Source organism: Mustela putorius, unplaced genomic scaffold (genome assembly GCF_011764305.1).
Source record: "Mustela putorius furo isolate JIRA1106 unplaced genomic scaffold, ASM1176430v1.1 tig00000129_pilon_pilon_pilon, whole genome shotgun sequence".
In the NCBI taxonomy this organism is placed as follows: Eukaryota; Metazoa; Chordata; class Mammalia; order Carnivora; family Mustelidae; genus Mustela; species Mustela putorius.
In genome coordinates, this window is record NW_025421290.1 from 36,569,071 (window position 1) to 36,576,299 (window position 7,229).

Sequence of the window (7,229 nt, forward strand, 5' to 3'; positions counted from 1 at the left end):
GTTGAATTTTCTGTCACTTAGTGCAACCAAGATAGCCTTGATACAAGGACCACAAACACTTGGGGTAGAGTGAGGAAAATTCTCTTGGGATCTGTGTAGCCTAGCTCTGCCCTAGATCTCCATAGCTGTCTAATTGCTGAATGGGCACTGCTTCTAGCCAGTGGTTCTCAGCCAGGAAAGGCTTTGTCCCCCAGGAACATTTGGCAATGTCTAGAGACAGTTTTGATTGTCATAGTGAGGGGGAAGGGGAGGGAGGAGAAGCTCCTGGCATCTTGTGGGTGGAGGCCACATCCTAAACATCCTACAAAGCACAGGGCAGCCCCCACAACAAAGAATCTTCCAGCCCAAAATGTCGTCAGTGGTGAGGTTGAGAAGCCCGGCTAACCCCACGCAGAGTTCAAACACTCGAGTTAATCCCCAGTCCAAACACACTTGGGAAACTGAGCTCCTTGAAACAGCTGTGTTCTCACCAGGGAAGGCCTCACCCTGAGACCCTCCAGGGCTCATCAGCTCCAGGCAGAGAGACAGCAACTCTGTCATGACTAAGCTCTTTGGGAAACTGATCCAAGAGATCAACCATTGCCTGGTGGGGGTTATGAATGCTTCTTGGCACCCGGGAGAGGGAAATGGGTGGCCTGTGACAAAGATATTTTATTTAAGGCCTAGCATCTTTTATTTTTATTTTTATTTTTTAAAAGATTTATTTATTTATTTGGCCGAGAGATCACAAGTAGGCAGGAGGCAGGCAGATGGAGAGAGGGGAGGAAGCAGGCTCCCTGCCGAGCAGAGAGCCCCATGTGGAGCTCGATCCCAGGACCCTGAGATCATGACCTGAGCCGAAGGCAGAGGCTTTAACCCACGGAGCCACCCAGGCACCCCAGGCCTAGCATCTTTTAAAAGTGTTGGAGCCCTCTCTCCAAAAGATGGAAAAATGAGGCCTGTTTAGGTCTGAAATATCACTGTTATCCTTAGCACAATAAATGTTTTTTTACTGAAATCCAGAGAACCAGGGGTCTCTCTACTCCTTGCATCCTCTGTGCTGGGGGAGGCGGGCTTTTCTAGAAGCTCTGACTGTGGAATGCCTTTGCTTCCCAGGCTCCCATCCCCACTTGCATTCCAGCCCTCAGCTCAGCTGGGTCCTTTCTAAGAGCTTCTTGGTGGGTGTCTGAGCGGCAGACCAACGCTCCCAAAGACCCAGGACTCTGGTCCTGGTGCCTTCTCTCCAAGGCCCCCCCTTCCTTATCAGCCTGCCTCCTAAAAAGGGACCGAGCTGCCCAAACTTGCATCAAGGACAAAGAGAGGGGGACTCAGAGGCAACTTGATGATTTTTTTTCCCCAATACTAACAAATAAGACCCTTAAAGCACTAATCAGATCACAGCTCCAACAACCCTAGGGAATTTAGATTTTTTTTTTTAGCAGAATGTCCCCCCTGGTGTTCAATCTGGCTTTGCCCAGACTCCTTCCCCACTTAGTTGACTGCACACAGCTTTCGAAAAACAGCTTTTGTTTCCAGGCGGAGCTGTATCCTCCCAGGAACCTTGCCTCCAGGCCCTGCAGCCTGCAGACCTCGGGCCTCGCCTCCCCCTCCAGGGGTGAAGTCAGGCCAAGACAGGGTGAAGAATTCAGAGGGTGTGGGTGTTTTGCTGGGGACAAGGAGTCCCCTTTTTTTTTTTTTTTGGTCGTTGTTGTTGTTCTTGGTGTCACTTCCAGACAGATAGGAAGGAAAGAAGTAGTAAACATTGTTCAATTCTGGACAAATGCTGAGATGAAATTTTCTTCAGGAACCTCCCTGTGGGTCCAGGCTCTGTCCTTGGAGGTAGTGGGTGGGGAACGGAAGACCTAAGTTTCCTTGAGAAAGTTCAAGTTCAGAGAAGCCAACCCCTTGAATGTGGGGTGTAATCAAAACGCCCCTCAATTTTTGCCGCTCACTGTCCCCGGGCGCAGCTCGGGCAGGGAGACACGCCTTTTCTGTTCAGGCTCAGGTAAGGTCACGTTATGTCACAAAATCCCACGACCCATCTAGAGATGAAAAGCATCCGGTCACAGGAATGCTTGCCCTGCTGGGTGGGGGGAGCCTGTGACTCTGTCTCTGGGTTCTGAGTTCGAGTCCCACATTGGGTGTAGAGATTACTTAAAAATAAAATCTTGGGTGGGGGGAAACATCCAGACATAGAAATGACACTGGTCTCCCGTCAGAGAAAAGAAATCTTCTTCTTGCTCTGAGCTCTGTAGTCCGGGGCAGCTGGCCTGTAGGGAGAGGCCCGTGGCCAGCGTCCGTCTTTTTCTCACTGACCTTTTTTCTCACCTGACCACCTCCCCTTCCTTGCTGTTTGCTTTCAAGGTCTGAGTGGGAGGGACTAAAGGGGTGACGGGGAAAGGGAAGATGTATGAGAACAGGGGAAAAGGGCATTTTTTTTTTTTTTGAGATTTTATTTATTCATTTGGCAGAGAGAGAGAGACAGCACAAGCAGGGGGAGCTGCCGGCAGAGGGAGAAGCAGGCTCCCTGCTGAGCAGGGATTCCAACACGGGACTCCATCCCAGGACCCTGGAATCACGACCTGAGCTGAAGGCAGACTGTCAACCGACTGAGCCACCCAGGCACCCTGAAAAGGGCAATTCTTACGTCACCACAGATTTGCCCGCTCTCTGGGCCCAGCAGGTGGTGAAAACCGTCTCCTGGGCCACCTCCCGCTCTCCCAGGTTCTTCAGAGACTCCCATCTTCGAGGCTCTGTCCTGAGGGTCCCATCTTCATTTCCTTTCCGGGTAAGCCACTCGTGACGCCGTCTTCAGCCCCTTCCAGCTTCTTCCTGTTAAGATCCCTGGACGCTTTCAGAGGGCTTAAAATGACCCCACGCCGGGCCTCTCTCCCACAGCCTGCATCTCCTCCCTGGGAAGCACTCACAGGCCCCTGCCCCAATCCCAGCAAAACGCATCCTCTTCTCACAGGCCTGACGGGGCCTGGGGCTCTGGATGGTTTCATGGAAGCCCCCGCCTTGAGGCTGGCGATGAAGGTAGTAGGGCGCCCACCTTGTTGAGGGTAGAACTCACAGGACACTTTACTCTTAGGTTTCCATTTCCTACCTGGGCTGTTCTCTATGCTCTGGCCCTTTTCAGATCGATCCTTGATGGGCTGAAGGACCCAAGTGCTGTGATCTGGCTCTCCACTGTTTCCCCTGGGGTGTGTCTCATGCTCAGTCTGTGCTCCGTCTGCTCTCTGATGCGGTTCTAGGGCCTCCAAGAAGGCCCCCAGCTGTCCTCACCTCCTGATTTTTCTCATCCTTGCGTGGGTTCCTCCCACCCTGAAAAAGGGCTGACCCTTGTAACCAACCACTTGCTATCACAAACATGATGGTATCTGACTTCCGAGCTACATCATTGTGTGGGTTTCAGTGTGTCCCCTAAAAACATGTTGGAGCTTTAACTCCCAGTGCCTGTGAATGGGACCTTAGTTAGGAAGAGTCTTCGTAGCTATAATCAAGGGCACGATGGGTTAGGACAGGCCCTAAATCCAATGACTGGTGTCCTTTTAGGAAGAGAGACAGAGAGCAGACAGACACAAGGAGAAGGCCCTGTGAAGACAGAGGCAGAGTTTGGAGTCATGTGACCACAAGCCAAGGAACATCCGGGAAAGCTGGAAGACACCAGAAAGGATTCTCCCCTAGGTCCTTTGGTGGGAGAGCTAGAACTAGGATCTGGACTCCTCACTTCTCGTCTTGGATCGTGCTTCCTGCCGATACCCTGATCTCACACTTCCAGCTTCCAGAATGTGAGAGAGTAGGTATCTGTTGTGTTAAACCACCTTTGTCACAGAAACCCTAAGAGGCTAATACAGTCATAGGAGACACTGTGCTCTCTACCCTGCTCTCTCTCACATCCCTTGTCCTAAGGCAAGCAGGCCGCCATGACATGAGGATCCTCAGGCAGACCTATGGAGAGGCTCACATGGCAAGGAGCCAAGGACCTGGTCAACAGCCCACGCCATCTTGCCACACTATGAGTGAGTAGCCTCAGAAGCAGATCCCACAGCCTCAGGCGGGCCTTCAGATGGCTGCAAACCCAGCTGATATTTGGGTATTGCCCCCTAAAAGGCACAGAGCCAGAACACCCAGGGAAGCCATTCCCCCATTCCTGGCTCCCAGAAACTGTGAGAGGACTAATGCTTATTATTATTTTAAGCTACCAACAACTGAAGTAATCCATTAGGCAGCAACAGATAACTAAGACTGATGTCTATTGTACTGGGGCCTTGGGATAACCGGAAACAGGAAGGGTGGCACCGTGGAAACCTCCTACATCACTTGGAACTGTCAGGGGCCCCAGAACCATTCTCTTCAGGGACGTTTCATGCTGTGGGCTCCTCCACCATTTGTGGATAGGTGTCCCAGTCATTCCTTTATGGATGAACACCTTCCGTGTGCTGGACACCGTGTTAGGGGCTGGGGCTGTAGGTGTGAACAGACTTGTTCACGGCCAGCCGCCATGATGGCCATCCCTCTGCTGACTAGGCAGCTATGGGCAAAAAAGACGGCCCTCCTCTGCAGAGGCCCGAGAAGGAGGGGGCCTGGGGACACTAGGGGGAGGAGCCTTCAGCACTGAGATCCTGCAAAGGCAGGAAGAGTGCGAAGTTCCAGGGTCCACAGTGCTCCTAGCTGCTGACTCTTCATCTGAAAGATGGGGATAAGAGCCCATGCCCCCTTGGGTTGTCAGGAAGATTAGATAATACATGGAATTCATGGGAAGAGTAAACAGCCCACGGCACTTTTCTTGTCTGAATATTATTATTGACAGCACTGTCCCTCCACGGCCATCAGACTCTTCTATCAGGTCAGTATTTGAGAAGGGACAAATTAAAATGAAACAGATGTAAAGTTGGAGGCTGATGGAAATTTGTGGCTGGAAGGCTGTTTTCTGTTTTTGGGAGGGATTCTGTTCCAGCTCTAAGACAGCTCCCTGTGTAAGGTGATGAGTGTGATTAATTGCAATCAGCTCCTCTCCACATAATGAGGAAAGCTGGATGTCACCCCATGGCTTCCATCCAGGTGAGTGCAGTTACCCAGTATGTCCACAGGATGTCGCTAACAATCACTCTTCGACTACCTGCAGCCAAACCCGGTTGCTCAGGGCCTGGAACTCAATAGCAGACCCCCATTCAGGGGTTTAGCAATCTTCAGCAACACCCTTTGAAACAGTTCTTTAAATGGCAACGCAGTGTGAGTAGAAGCGGGGGAGGGGTGGTGGTGGCCAAGAGTGACTTGGCCTGGGGAACCCAGGTGGCTAGGTGTGGAGCTAGAAGAGGACCAGGGTCTCCTGTGTCCCAATGAGGTGTGCTAACCGCACATCTGTCCAGCGTGTGTAAGAGGCTGGTGGGGACAGGAACCTGGTTTCTGGGTCTCTAGGATGGCCACCCCAGGGAATGTGATTTGAAGACAGGGGTTCAGGGGACCACTGGAGGGCCTCTGTTCCTTTCCCTTGAGCCCCAGGCCAGCTCTGCAGGCCCCCGAGGCTGCCTTCTGATTTCTGCTTGTTGAATGGCAGGAACAATGGAATTAGCAATTCGTTCTTAGACTAGAAGGTGCTCACAAAGCCAGGTCCTCAGAAAAATGCTTGCTCCTAGCCCCTGCTCCTGAGCAGAGGGGTCTTTCTAGTTCTTGGGGAGCCCAGGCAGTGTCTAACTCTGGCATGAAGAGGCTCCCAGCCAACACAAATGTCTCCACCCAGAGTCATTGTCCAGAGCCTACTCTGACTGGAAGTGAAGCACCAGAGAGGCAAGAATTCTGGCCCAGGTGCCTGACTTGCACAAAGGGAAGGCCGTTCTCAGGGGCCAGAGCCTGTCTGTGGAGGGGCCACGGCGTGTACGCAGCAGATGCTCAGGAAGCTCCGTTCTCATTCCTTTCTCGCTTCCTCGGAGCCTTCTAGAAGGGACCAGCCTAGCCCATCCCAAGGTACTGCTCTTTCTTTTCCGATGATGATGATGATGATCGGGAGTGCTGTGATTTCTTTCCCCTCCCTCTTCATTTTGGCAGAATCACCTCTCGGCAGAGGAGCCGTTTGCCCTGGGGCTCCAATCCACAGCACCTGGAGGGCCTGCCTCCCAGCTCCTGCGCCTGAGAAGCAAACAATGCAGTAAAAAGCAGAGCATTTCCTCCTCCGTGAAATGGTAGCAGGAGAGAAGGAAGTGGGCCTCCGGCCACTGTGCATTTGGGTTAGGGTCTAGCCACTGTGTATTTGGACGGAGGCGGTCAGCATCTGCACCCCTCCCGTGGTGGACCTGGTGTGGGTAGGACCACCCCCACCCCTACTCAGAGGCAGAGAGAATGGGAGGGAAGGGAATGCCCAGGACTAGGAAGTGTGGGGTTTTCTGGAGAGCTGTTGGAGGTAGGGTCAGGGACTGGGAGAGAGAAACTCAGCCTGGGATTGGTTTATTTTTATTGCTTTTTAAAATCATGTAAATAATCTACATTCATTGAAAAAAAATTAGAAAGCACAGATAAGCCAAGAGAAGACAACAAAAGTCATCTGTTAACATCTTGGCAAATATCCCTTTTCTATGCTTAGATACATAGACAATACTTTTGTTTCATCAATAAAATGTTTTCTTACTGTACATTGCTTTTAAACCTGCTTTCTTGGGGCGCCTGGCTGGCTTAGTTGGTGGAACGCCTAACCTTGGGGTTGTGAGTACGAACTCCAGGTTAGACAAAGAGATAACTAAAAAAAAGAAAGAAAGAAAAATTTAAAATAGAAAAAAAACAACCTTGTTTTGTTGTCTTTTTTCAATAGAACATTATACGAGGACATCTTTTCAGGCCAGCAGATACAGTATACTTTATCTCCATGGGTATTACTGGCTCTGGGGTGTTAAATGGTGATTAGAACTTGCCCCCATCACTCTGCCTGTCTTTCCTCAGCCGCAAAATGACCTGGGCACCTACATGGGGCTTGGGACTAGATGTTGGTCCTTGGGCAGCTGGAGGAGGTTGGACACGATCAGAATAAGGACCTGCCTTCCCGACAGAACCCTGATGATCTTGACCTCTTGAGCCCCTGGCAGAGTAGAGCACCAGGGGAGGGGAGTGAACAGAAGACAGAGCTGCATGGAAGGGGAGGGTGCAGGTGAAGTAAGTGGGAGCCAAGGTGGCCCACCGCTTTAGCCCACCGGCTCTGGAGTCTGACAAAGACCTGGTTTCCAAACCTGGCATTGGAGCTAACCAGCTGTGTGACCTGG

At 51.5% G+C, this 7,229-nt stretch overlaps 1 long non-coding RNA gene across 1 annotated transcript; it reads left to right on the plus strand.

Annotated features, from left to right (window-relative positions):
- The first annotated feature begins 2,511 nt into the window (after positions 1 to 2,511).
- Positions 2,512 to 6,663, plus strand: LOC106006177. Its single transcript, XR_001180092.2, has 3 exons — positions 2,512 to 2,767; positions 3,535 to 3,778; positions 3,892 to 6,663. It is a non-coding gene; the product is annotated as an uncharacterized LOC106006177 (long non-coding RNA).
- Positions 6,664 to 7,229: the final 566 nt, after the last annotated feature.